General features: G+C 38.0%; 1 protein-coding gene and 1 pseudogene across 2 annotated transcripts in view; one reads left to right on the top strand and one right to left on the bottom strand.

Moving 5' to 3' along the window:
- The window catches only part of SENP5 (SUMO specific peptidase 5), a 74,051-nt gene that overhangs the window by 16,333 nt on the left and 44,159 nt on the right, over positions 1 to 13,559 (bottom strand). The window lies entirely within an intron of this gene.
- On the top strand, positions 3,499 to 7,504 carry LOC128780237 (nucleophosmin pseudogene; annotated as a pseudogene).

The raw sequence follows: 13,559 nt of genomic DNA, 5'->3' as shown, positions 1-13,559 counted from the left end.
CAACTGAGAGAAGTGTGTGAGGTCCCAAAGTGCCTACTTTGAAGGGGACTGAGGTGTCATTGTCCTATGCACAATATTTCTTGTATCTCCTTCAATAAATGTCTCTATTTTTCATATTACATGGCTGGATATTTTCTGGACAGACCTCATATAATTAAGAAGTGATATAAGAACTATGTATGTTCTGCCTAAAAGACACTCACTTCAGAACTAAAGACATATACTATGAAGGGACGAGAAAAAGTATTTCATGGAAGTGAAAATAAAAAAGTTGGGGTAGCAAATCTAATATCAGACAAAAAAAACTTTAAAACAAAGAATGTAAGAAGAAGAGGAAGAAGGGCATTATATACTGATAAAGGGATCACCAACAAGAAGTTACAACACTTGTAAACATCAATGCACGCAACATACTCAACACAGGATACCTCAATACATAAAGCAAAATATTAGCTGACATAAAAGGAAAGATTGACAGTAGTATAATTAATATTCATAGTAGGTACTTAAATACCCCACTTACAACAATGGACAGAAATAACACAGAAACATTGGCTTTAAGTGACACATTATACAACATGGAATTAATAAATATATAGAATACTCTATCCCAAAACAACAGAATATACATTCTTGTCAAGTGCACATGGAGGAGGACTCCCCAGGACAGATCATCTTATCACCACAAAAATTTCAATAAATTTAAGAAGACTAAAATCATATCAAGTATCATTTTCAAACATAATGCTATGGATCTAGAAAACAATGTTTTTCATCTTCCAAACAAGATGAAAACTGGAAAAAAAAAAAAAAAAGAAACACTAATACTTGGAAGCTAAAAAAAACATGCTGTTAACCAATGGGTAAAAGAAGAAATTAAAGGGGAAATAGAAAAATATATCTTGCTCTGGCTGGTGTGGCTCAGTGGATTGAGTGCCAGCCTGCAAACCAAAGGGTCGCTGGTTTGATGCCCAGTCAGGGATCAGGGCATCAAACAGCATGAGAGGCAACTACACACTGATGTTTCCCTTTTTCTCCCTCTCTTCCTCTAAAAATAACTCTAAAAATAACTAAATAAAATCTTAAAAAAAAAAAAAAAAAGAATCTTGTTTAAAAAAAAGGCCTTGAGACAAATGAAAATGGAAACACTTCCCAAAATCTATGGAACATAGCAAAGACAGTTCAAAGAGGGAAGTTTATAGTGATACAAGGCCTACCTCAAGAAACAAGTAAAATCTCAAACAATTTAACCTCACACTAAAGGAACTAGAAAAAGAGCAAACAAAGCCCAAAGTAAGTGGGATAATGGAAATAATAAAGATCAGGATGGAAATAAATAAAATAGAAAGTTCAACAACAATAGAAAAGATCAATAAAGTAAGTACTGGTACCTTATTTTGCCATGTGTAATGTGCATTTTTTTGCTCAAATTTTTGAGGAAAAAATTAGGATGTACATTATATAAGGATAGTACTAATTCTGTATCTATATAAATGTTTTTCTTTTATTTATGCTTACATGTTAAAAGTGAAACTCTAGAAAGCGATAATGATATCCGTATGCAAAATAATATCCTGGAATACGATAATCGGTTTTGTTTCTAAATATAAAGAAATACAAAATTGAATTAAAAACTAAAATGAAAGATTTTTTTCCTGAAAGTTTGGGCCAAAAACATGGGTGCACATTATACACAGCAAAATACAGTACTTTAAAAAATAAATAAAATTGACAGAGTTTGGCCAGTCTCATCAATAGAAAAAGAGAGAAGGGCCCAAATAAATAAATCAGAAATGAAAGAGTAGTGACAACCAACACCACAGTAATATGCGGGATTATAAGAGAATACTATGAACAATTTACACCAACAAACTGGAAAACCTGAAAGAAATGAATAAATTCCTGAAAACATACTACAATCTTCCAAGACTGATTACTAGTCATGAAATTGAATCAATATTCAAAAAATTCCAAAAAGTCCAGGACCAGGTGGCTTCACAGTTTAATTTTATCAAACATTCAAAGCAGAATTAATACCTATCCTTCTTAAACTATTCCAAAAAATTGAAGAGGAGGGAAAGCTTCCAAACATTACCCTGATACCAAAACCAAAGGCAATACAAAAAAAGAAAATTATAAGCCAATATCCCTGATGAACACAGATCCAAAAATTCTCAACAGCCCTGGCTGATGTGGCTCAGCATCGGCCTAAGAACCAAAAGGTCCTTGGTTCAACTTCCAGTCAGGGCATGTGCCTGGGTTGTGGGCTGGGTCCCTAGTTGGGGGAATGTAAGAGGCAACCACACATTAATGTTTCTCTCACATACTGATGTTTCTTTCCCTTTCTTTTCTCCCTCCCTCCCCTCTCTCCAAAAATAAATAAATAAAATCTTTTTTAAAAACCTCAACAAAATATTAGCAAACTGCATTCAACAATACATTAAGACAGTGATTTTCAAGTGGTGTTGAAACACACTGTTGTGTTGTGAGAATTTTTAAAACATGAATACCTGACTATTTAGTCAGAAGCACTGACCTCTTTTCCCTTAGACTGTCAAATAAAAAAATGACAACAGCCAACATAATAGCTATCTGTTGTGAGTAAGTCAAAATTATACCCATTTTTTTGTCAGATGGGCAAAAAATATATGTTGATGTGACACAGAATTTTAGTAATTAGTTTATGTGTGCCGTGAGATAAAAGATTGAAAACTGTTGCATTAAAAGAATCATACACTATGACCAAGAGGGATTTACTCCAGAGATGCAAGGGTGGTTCAATATCTGCAAGTCTATCAATGTGATACTCAACATACACAAAATGAAGGATAAAAATTATATGATCATCTCAATAGATGCAGAAATAGCATTTGACAAAATTCAACATCCGTTTATGATAAAAAAAAAACCTCTCACAAAGTGGGTATAGTGGGAACATACCTCAACAAAATACAGACCACACATGACAAACTCACAGCTAAGATCATACTCAACAATGAAAAGGTGAAAAAAAATTTTTTTCTGTAAGATCAGGAAAAAGACATGGATGCCCACTCTCACCACTTTTATTCAACATAGTATTGGAAGTCCTAGCCAGGGCAATCAGACAAAAAGAAGAAAAAAAAAAAAAAAGGAAAGGAAAGGAAAAGCATCCAAATTGGAAAAGAAGTAGAACTGTCACTATTTGCACATGATATGATACTATACATAGAAAACTCTAACGATTATACCAAAAAACTATTAGAACTCATAAATGAATTCAGTAAAATTGCAGGATAACAATATTAATATCCAAAAATCTGTTGCATTTCTATACACTAATAACAAACTATCAGAAAGAAATAAAAAAAACTATTGATTTGAAGTTGCATCAAAAAGAATAAAATACCTAGGAGTAAATACACCTGTACTCAGAAAACTATTAAGACACTGATGAAAGAAACTGAAGAAGAAACAAATAAACAGAAGGATATATCATGCTCATGGATTGGAGGAATCAGTAGTTAAAATGTCCATATACTCAAAGCAATCTATAGATTCAATGCAATTCCTATCAAAATACCAATGGTATTTTTCACAGAACTAGAACAAATAATCTTAAAATTTATATCAAAAAGACCCTGAATAGGCAAAGCAATCTTGAGAAATAAAAAGTTGGAGATATCATGCTCCCTGATGTCAAACACTACTACAAAGTAACAATAAAAAACCCCCAAAACAATATGTACTGGCACAAAAACAGACACATAGGTCAATGGAACAGAATGCAGAATAAAACACCTATATGGTCAATTAACCTATGACAAAGAAGGGAAGAATATACAATGGGGAAAAGACAGTATCTTTAATAAATGACGTTGGAAAACTGAACAGACACATGCAAAAACTGAAACTACACCACTTTCTTACACTACATACAAAAATAAACTCAAAATGGATTAAAGGTATACATGTAAGAGCTGAAACTATAAAACTCCTAGAAAAAAGCATAAGCAGTAAACTCTGACATCAGTCTTAGCAACATTTTTTGGATATGTCTCCTCAGGAAAACACAAGAGCAAAAGTAAGCAAATGGGACCACATAAAACTAAAAAGGTTTGGCACAGCCAAGGAAACCATCAACAAAACTAAAAGGCAACCTACTGCATGCGAGAAAATATTTTCAAATGACATGTGTACTAAGAGCTTAATATCCAAAATGGATAAAGAATTCATACAACTTAATATCAAAAACACAAACAATCCAATTAAAAAATGGGCAGAGGATCCGAACAGACATTTCTCCATAGAAGACACACAGATGGCCAACAGACAAATGAAAAGATGCTCAGCATCACTAATCATCAGGGAAATGCAAATCAAAACCACGAGATATCACCTCACACCTGTTAGAATGGCTATTATCAAGAAGACAACTAAGAATAAGAGTTGCTTTTCTCTGGTGTGACTCCATTCTGTGCAGCTGTTATGTGAACAGTAGTCGTTTACTTCCATCTGCCTTCTCTCCCACCTAATGGAAGATTTGACAGACATGGACGTGAGTCCCCTGAGCCCAAGACTATCTTTTTTGGCTTTGAACTAAAGACTGACAAAGATCATCACTTTAAGGTGGATAATGATGAAAATGAGCAACAGTTATCTTAAGAACGGTCATTTTAGGGGCTGGTGCAAAGGATGAATTATACATTTTTGAAGCAAAGGCGACGAACTGTGAATACAATCCAATTAAAGTAACACTGGCAGCAACTTTGACAATGTCTGTACAGCCAATGGTTTCCCTTGGTGGCTCTGAAATAATACTACCTGTTGTCTTATGGGTCAAGCGCAGTTTAGGGCCTGTGCATCTTGGCACACAGCACTTAATAGTGGTGGAGGATGACACAGAGTCAGAAGATGAAGGGGAAGAGGATGTGAAACTCCTAAGTATATCTAGAAAGCATTCTGCCCTAGAAATGGTAGCAAGTTTCCACAGAAAGAAGTAAAACTTTCTGCTGATGAGCATCATGATAATGAAGGTAATGATGATGGTTTTGATGAGGAGGAAGCTGAAGAAAAACTCCCAATAAAGAAATCTGTGTGAGCTTTTCCAGCAAAAAATCAAACCAGAATGGAAAAGACTCAAAACCATTAACACCAATATCAAAAAGTCAAGAATCCTTCAAAAAACAGGAAAGAAAACACCAAAAGGACCCAGTCCTGTAGAAGACAGTAGAGCAAAAATGAAAGCAAGTATACAAAAAAAGGGATTCTCTGGTGAAGGAAACAGACATGCCAGTCCAAGAATCACAGAGTCCCAAACTGGCAAAAAATATTCAAAGTTATGAAAAGGAGGGACCTAGATCGCTCTACCCAGCAAAGACTTTATTTAGAATCAAAGGGCAGATAAAGAGCTTCCCAGACGAGGAAAAACTAAAGGAGTTCATCATCACCAAACTGTTATTACACAAAATGTCAAAGGGACTTATTTAAGAAAAACATCAAAACTATGAATAAAATGGCAATAATTACAAATCTATCAACAATTGAATCTAAAATACAAACTAAAAAAATACGAAGAACAGAGACAGAATCATGGATGTGGAGAGCGTTTTCATGGTTGCCAGATGGGAGGTGGGTGTAGGGGAGTGGATGAAGAGGTGAGATTAGAAATACAAATAGGTAGTTACAGAATAGCCATGGGGATGTAAAGTATAGGAAATGGAGTAGCCAAAGAATTTATATGCAAGACCCATGGACAGGAACAATAGTAGGGGAACTGCCTGAGGGAGCGGGTGGTGCTGAGTGGAGTGGGGGCCAAGGGGGAAAAATCAGGACAACTATAACAGCATAATCAATAAAATATAATTTAAAAAAGAAAAGAAAAAGGTAGTTCTCTTCCCAAAGTAGAAGCCAAATGTATCAATTATGTGAAAAATTGCTTCTAGATGACCAACTAGAAGGCTATTCAAGATCTCTGGCAGTGGTGGAAGTTTCCTTAAGACAATAGTTTAAACAGTTTGTTAAAATTTTTCATCTTATTTCACACCTGTAACAGTTGGTATCTGGCTATTCTTTTTATAATGCAGAGCAAGAACTTTCCTACTATGTCTGATAAATGATGACCAGGTTCCACTGCCAAGAATGTATTGTCCAAAAATGTCTGTTAATTTCTGAAGTGAAACTCTACCCTCTGCTTGATTATAAGTATACACGAAATGTTACAATAGGACACAGTAGTAGTGAAGGTCAGACAAATTGAAATGGTGGGAAGACAAAAATATATGTGTCAAATACATTCAATATTTCAATAAAGTAAGAAAAAAAGATTAAGTGTTGACAAGGCTGTGCAGAAAAGGGAAACCTAGTGTACTATTGGTGGGACTGTAAATTGGTACAGCCACTATGGAAAACAGTATGGAGATTCCTCAAATATTTAAAAACAGAACTACCATATGACCCAGAAATTCCACTTATGGGGATTTATCTAAAGAAACTGAAAACACTAATTCAAAAAGATATATGCACCCCTATGTTCACTGCTCCATTACTTACAATAGCGAAGATATGGAAGCACCTAGATGCCCATAGATAAGATGTGGTACCCACACACAACAGAATGTTATTCAACCATAAAAAAAAAAAAAAAAGAAACCATCTGCAACAACAAAGATGGACATAGAGGGTGTAACACTAAGTGAAATAAGTCAGATAGAAAATGACAAATACCGTATGCTTTCACTTACAGGTAAAATCTAAAAACAAAACAAATGAACAAACAAAAACAAATCTCACAGATATAAAGAACAAACTGACTGTTCCCAGAGAGGAGGAGTAGAGGGATGGGCAAAAAAGGTGAAGGGCATTAAGAAGTACAAATTACGGGTTACAAAATAAGTCACAGCTGTTACAATGTACAGCACAGGGAGTAGAATCAATAATATTGTAATAAATGTATAGCAACAGATGGTTACCAGACTTAACACGTTGATCACTTTGTAAGATATGTAAATGTTGAATCAGTATGTTGTACACCTGAAAGGAATATTGTATGCGAACTATAATTTTTTTTTAAATGTGTGGGGCAGATTGTATTATTGATCTCAATTATTTGTCATACTCCCTATAAGAGAATTATACAGAACTGCCTATTGCCACATGGAGATATGTAGTCCTGTTATATGACTTGATTTCGCCAATGTTCTGTAAATAGAAGTGAAATTATTTCACAACCAAGCTGAAGTTTCAAGAGCTGTCAAGTGGCCCTAAGACTGGAATGTCTCAAGATTAGGTACTACTAACTTCAGTTTGAGGCCCATTAAAGGAATAAAGATGAGACACTATAGATCATCTCCTCAGATGCAGGAAAACCATTTGATAAAACCAAACATCCATTTATGATTTTAAAAATCTCAGTAAACTAAGAATAGGAGGAAACATTTTTATCCTTATAAAGAGCACCAACAACAAAAAAAAATCACAGCTGACACCATAACTATTACTGAATGACTTAATGCTTTACTCCTAAGATTGAGAACAAGGCAAAGAAGTCCTCTCTCATTATTTCTATTCAACATTATGCTAGAAGCCCAAGCAATAAGGCAAGAAAAAAAATGACATACAGTTTGGAAATGTGGAAAGAAAAGGCACTAATTACAAATATGACTGCCTATGAAAATCTCACAGAATACACAAAAACCTCCTAGAACCAGAGAGTGAGTGTGGCAAGGTCATAAGATACAAAGTCAACATACAGAAATCAACTGTATTTCTATAAACTAACAGCAAGCAATTGAAAAATAAAATTTTAAATTTCTGTTTATAGCAGTTTCAGAAATATGAAATGCTTATGGATACATTTTTAAAATATGTACAAGATCTACACAATAAGAACTGTAAAACACTGCTGAGAAAAACTAAAGATGCAAACAAATGGAAAATAAGCCATGTTCATGGATTAGAAGATGTAATATTGTTAAGATATCCATTCTCCCCAAAGGACATACAGATTAACTATAATCCCAACCATAATCTAACAGATTTGTTTGTTTGTTTTTAAAAGAAGAGATTAACAAACTGATTCTAAAATTTATATGAAAATGCAAAGGACCTTGAATCTCCAAAACAATCTGGAAAAAAGATGGATAAAGCTAGCCAATTTATATTGAATTCAAGACATGTTATTAGCCCTGGTTGGTATGGCTCAGTGGCTTGTGAACCAAAAGGTCTCCAGTTCGATTCCCAGGCAGGGCACATGTCTGAGTTGTGGGCCAGGTCCCCAGTTGGGGGCGTGTGAGAGGCAACTATTTGATGTTTCTCTCCCTTTCTCCCTCCCTTCTCCTCTGTCTAAAAATAAAATCAATAAAACCTTAAAAAAAAAACATATTACTAACATACAATCATTAAGATAGAGCATAAGCATAGAATAAGATAAGCATAAGAATAGAGATTAATGTAAGAGAATATAAAGTTCAGAAATACACCACACATATATAGTCAAACTGATTTTCTACAAAGGTGCCAAAGCAATTAAACAGGGAAAGAGAAGTCTTTTCAGCAAATGACATTGGAACAACTGGATAGTCAAATGGAGGGGAAAAAAAAAACAAAAAAAACAGAGCCCTGATCCCTACCTCATTTCTTACACAAAAATTGAGATACATCAGAGACGTAAATGTAAAACCTAAAACTATAACATTAAAAGAAAACATCTAAGAACCAAGATGGCGGCATAGGTAGACACACTGCGCCTCCTCGCACAACCAGAACTGACAGAAAATCCAACAGCAAGGAAGTCCGACACCAAGGAGATAAAAAAGAAACATACATCCAGACCGGTAGGAGGGGCGGAGACGGGCAGCCAGGGCGGAGAGGACTCGCGTGGCCATGGCGGGACGAGACTGGCGGAGTATGGGACGAACGGGGCAGGCAGAGCGGCGGATAGCAGACCCCACGGCCCCACATTCGCGCACAGATAACCGGGACAAACAGTGAGGAGCAAAGCAGACCCTGAAACCCAGGGCTCCAGTGGGGGAAATAAAGCCTCAAACCTCTGAGTGAAAACACCCGTGGGGGTTGGGGCGGCAGCAGGAGAAACTCCCAGCCTCACAGGAGAGGCTGCTGGAGAGACCCACAGGGGCCTAGAGTGTGCACAAGCCCACCCACTCGGGAACCAGCACCAGAGAGGCCCAATTTGATAGTGGGTAGCACAGCGAGTGACTGAAATCCGGTGGAGAGTGGAGCAGGTGCCATTACTCCCTCTGGGCCCCTCCCCCACGTACAGCGTCACAGCGAAGCAACCAGCGCTACCCCGCCCCTGGGAACACCTAAAGCTCCGCCCCTTTAAGTAACAGAAGCACCAAGACAAAAAAAAAATGGCCCAAATGACAGAACACTTCAAAGCTCCAGAAATAAATCAACTAAGCAGCGAACAGATAGCCAACCTATCAGATGCACAGTTCAAAACACTGGTAATCAGGAAGCTCACAGAATTGGTTGAAAAAATGAAGGCTATGCTAAGAGAGACAAAGGAAAATGTACAGGGATCCAATAGTGATGCGAAGGAAACTGGGACTCAAATCAATAGTGTGGACCAGAAGGAAGAAAGAAACATCCAACCAGAAAAGAATGAAGCAACAAGAATTCAGAAAAATGAGGAGAGGCTTAGGAACCTCCAGGACATCTTGAAACGTTCAAACATCCGAATTATAGGGGTGCCAGAAAGAGAAGAGGAAGAACAAAAAATTGAAAACTTATTTGAACAAATAATGAAGGAGAACTTCCCTAATCTGGCAAAGGAAATAGACTTCCAGGAAGTCCAGGAAGCTCAGAGAATCCCAAAGAAGCTGGACCCAAGGAGGAACACACCAAGGCACATCATCATTACATTCCCCAAGATGAAACAGAAGGAGAGAATTGTACAAGCAGCAAGAGAAAAGGACACAGTTACCTACAAAGGGGTTCCCATAAGACTGTCAGCTGATTTCTCCAAAGAGACCTTACAGGCAAGAAGGGGCTGGCAAGAAGTATTCCAAGTCATGAAAGGCAAGGACCTACATCCAAGATTACTGTATCCAGCAAAGCTTTCATTTAGAATGGAAGGGAAGATAAAGTGCTTCTCAGATAAGGTCAAGTTCAAGGAGTTCATCATCACCAAGCCATTATTATAGGAAATGTTAAAGGGATTTATCTAAGAAGATGATGATAAAAAATATGAACAGTAAAATGACAGCAAACTCTGTTATTAACCACCACACCTAAAACAAAAACAAAAGCAAACTAAGCAAACAACTAGAACAGGAACAGAACCACAGAAATGGAGATCACATGGAGGGTTATCAACAGGAGAGTGGGATGGGGAGAGAGGGGGGGAAGATACAGAGAATAAGTAGCATAAATGATAGGTGGAAAATAGACAGGGGGAGGGTAAAAATAGTGTAGGAAATGTAGAAGCCAAAGAACTTATAAGTATGACCCATGGACATGAACTGTAGCGGGGGATGTGGGAGGGAGGGGGTGGGCAGGATGGAGTGGAGTGGGGGGGGGGGAATGGGACAACTGTAATAGCATAATCGATAAATATATTTTTAAAAAAAGAAAAAAAAAGAAAACATCTGAGGCAAAATTTTTTAGACTGGATATACAAAGCAAGAACTATGTAAGAAAAAGTATGGTAAATTAGGTTTCATCAAAATTTATGTTTTTCAGAGAGAGGAGAAGGGAGGGAGAGGAGGGAGAGAAACATCAGTGTGTGGTTACCTCTTGCGTGCCCCCTACCGGGGACCTGGCCTACAACCCAGGCGTGTGCCCTGACTGGAAATACAACTGGTGACCCTTTGGTTTACAGGCTGGCACTCAATCCACTGAGCCACACCAGCCAGGGCAGGTTTTATCAAAATTTAAAATCTCCAGGCCTGGCTGGTGTGGCTCAGTGGATTTAGCGCCAACCTGGAAACCAAAGGGGCGCAGATTCCCAATATGGGGGAGTAAGAGAGTCAACTGATTGATGTTTCTCTCACACATCAATGTTTTTCTTCCTCTCCCTCTACCTCCTCCCTCCCCCATCTCTAAAAATAAATAAATAAATAAAATCTTTAAAAATAAAGTAGAAAAGCAATACACTGAGAGAAAACCATAAAATATAGATGTCACAGAAGACTTATATCCAGAATAAACCAATAATAAGCCTTTCTTTACTCTAAATCTTCTAAATTTTTTTTTAATCTTCACCTGAAGATATTTTTTTCATTGCTTTTAGAGAGAGAGGAAGGGAGAGAGAAAAAAACTTGGATGTGAGAGAGAAACATCAATCAGCTGCCTCCTATACCCATCCCAATCGGGGACGGAACCCTCAACCTAGGTATGTGCCCTGACTGGAAATCGAACCAGCAACCTTTCGACATATGGGACCATGCTCCAACCAGCCAAGCCACACAGGCTAGGGCTTTCAATTATATCATTCACCCATTTGTCTTCAGAGCTGGTGGGGTCTTTCTCTTACTGATTTGTAGAAGAAGCCCTTTAAAGAAAATTATTTCTCTGATATTGCAAATTATTTCCCAGTTTACTATTTTTGTTTTTACACATTGCTTCTATTTATATATGCAAAATTATTTTTCTTTTACATAATTGAATTAATTTTTTTATAGCATCTCAATTTTAAGTTGTACAGAGAATGGACTTCACTACCCTTTTTTTTTTTTTTTTTTTACAAGTTCTTCTACAGACACCTAGCAGACTTCTGGTCAATATGGAGGTGTAGATACACACAGTTCGCCTCCTTGCACAACCACATCAAACTTGCAACTTAACTATAGAAAAAACATCACTCAGAACCATCAGAAATGAAGATGAATGGAAGTCCAACAACTATGGGACTAAAGAAACCACATCCATCCAGACTGGTAGGAGACATGGAATGGGCTGGTCCCACACTCATGTGTGGTGGATAAAAATGCCAGAAGGATATCTCGGGAGTGAGGGTCCCAGTCCAACATCAGGCTTTCCAGCCCAGGGTTCCATGCCAGAAAGATAAGAAGTCATAATTTCTGGCTGTAAAACCAGTGGGGATTGAGTTGGTGGAAGAAACTACTGGATTCCCACCTAAGCAGTTCCTCTTAAAGGGTGCTCACAGACTTACTCAGACTCACTCCCTCTGAGTTCCAGCACCAGGGTAGAAGCCAGAAAGGGATCAGTGGCATACAGGTAGGAACTGAAGGGTCTGGTATCAGGACGAGAGCTAGGGGACAGCATTATCCCAGACAGAAAGATGGGCAGAGGCCACTGATCCTTTTCTGAGCCACCTCCAGACAGAGCCACAGAGTCAGCAGGTGGGTACCAATATTGGAGACTCCATCAACCTGGCTAACACTGTTTGCCCTGCTCTGGAGATCCCCAGAGACTCTATACCACCCAACTAAAGTGTCCAGCTAAGTTGCTTTTCCATTGAATGGCTGGTCTTGGCTTATGCTTCACAACATTGTATATCCTCTCAAATAAGCAAGAGCCGGCCTCAGTGAGTCCCTAGCCCCCATATCTCTTGCTAAATGATTCCAAACCTGGCACTAGCAACAGCCAGCCTTGGATCACAGCTTGGCTTTACCTGGGAACCTCCAAGCCAGGCACAAGTAGCAGCGACCTCCAGGTTGCTTTGTTAATTAAATGCTGGGAGGCCTAAGAAGAATATCGGTGGGGGCTGACCTTGGCCTGTACCACCCGGGAAACCACAGAGCCTACATACCTAGTGAACAGCTGTAGACCATGTTTGAGCTCCACCACACTGCCTCTGCACAGGTGATCCTCCACAGGGCACAAGTTGGTGGTCAGTGGTCACAGAGAGTACTTACAACCAACTGGCCTGGGTAAACCCCTCCCACTGACCTTCCAATAGCAATCAAGGCTCAACTACAAGAAGAGGGTGCACTCAGCCTGCACAATGGACATACCTCAAGTACCCAGTTTGGGTGATAAGAGAGGCTGAGCCACTGGACCCTACAGGATATCTACTACATTAGGCCATGCTACCAAGATGGGGAGTCATAGCAGCTCTACCTAATACATAAAAACACAGGGAGGCTGCCAAAATGAGGAGACAAAGAAACATGGCCCAAATGAATGAACAAATCAAAACTCCAGAAAAAGAACTAAAGAAAACAGAAATAAGCAATCCGTCACATGCAGAGTTCAAAACACTGGTTATTAGGATGCTCAAGGAACTTAGTGAGGACCTCAACAGCATAAAAAAGACCCAGTCAGAAATGAAGGATACACTAATTGAAATAAAGAACAATTTACAGGGAAACAACAGTAGAATGGATGAAGCCAAGATCAAATCAATGATTTGGAACATAAGGAAGCAAAAATCAACCAATCAAAATACCAAGGAAAAAGAATCCAAGAAAACATGGATAGTTTAAGGAGCCTCTGGGACAACTTCAAGTGCATCAACATTCACATCATAGGGTTGCCAGAAGGTTAAGAGAAAGAGCAAGAAATTGGAAATGTAATTAAATAATAATGAAAGAAAACTTCCCTAATTTGATGAAGGAAACAGACATGCAAGTCCAGGAAGCACATAAAGTCCC

The sequence above is a fragment of the Desmodus rotundus genome, chromosome 2 (genome assembly GCF_022682495.2).
Source record: "Desmodus rotundus isolate HL8 chromosome 2, HLdesRot8A.1, whole genome shotgun sequence".
NCBI classification, from domain to species: domain Eukaryota; kingdom Metazoa; phylum Chordata; class Mammalia; order Chiroptera; family Phyllostomidae; genus Desmodus; species Desmodus rotundus.
The sequence above is the reverse complement of the archived record's forward strand: the minus strand, read 5'-3'. Positions and strand labels throughout refer to the sequence as shown.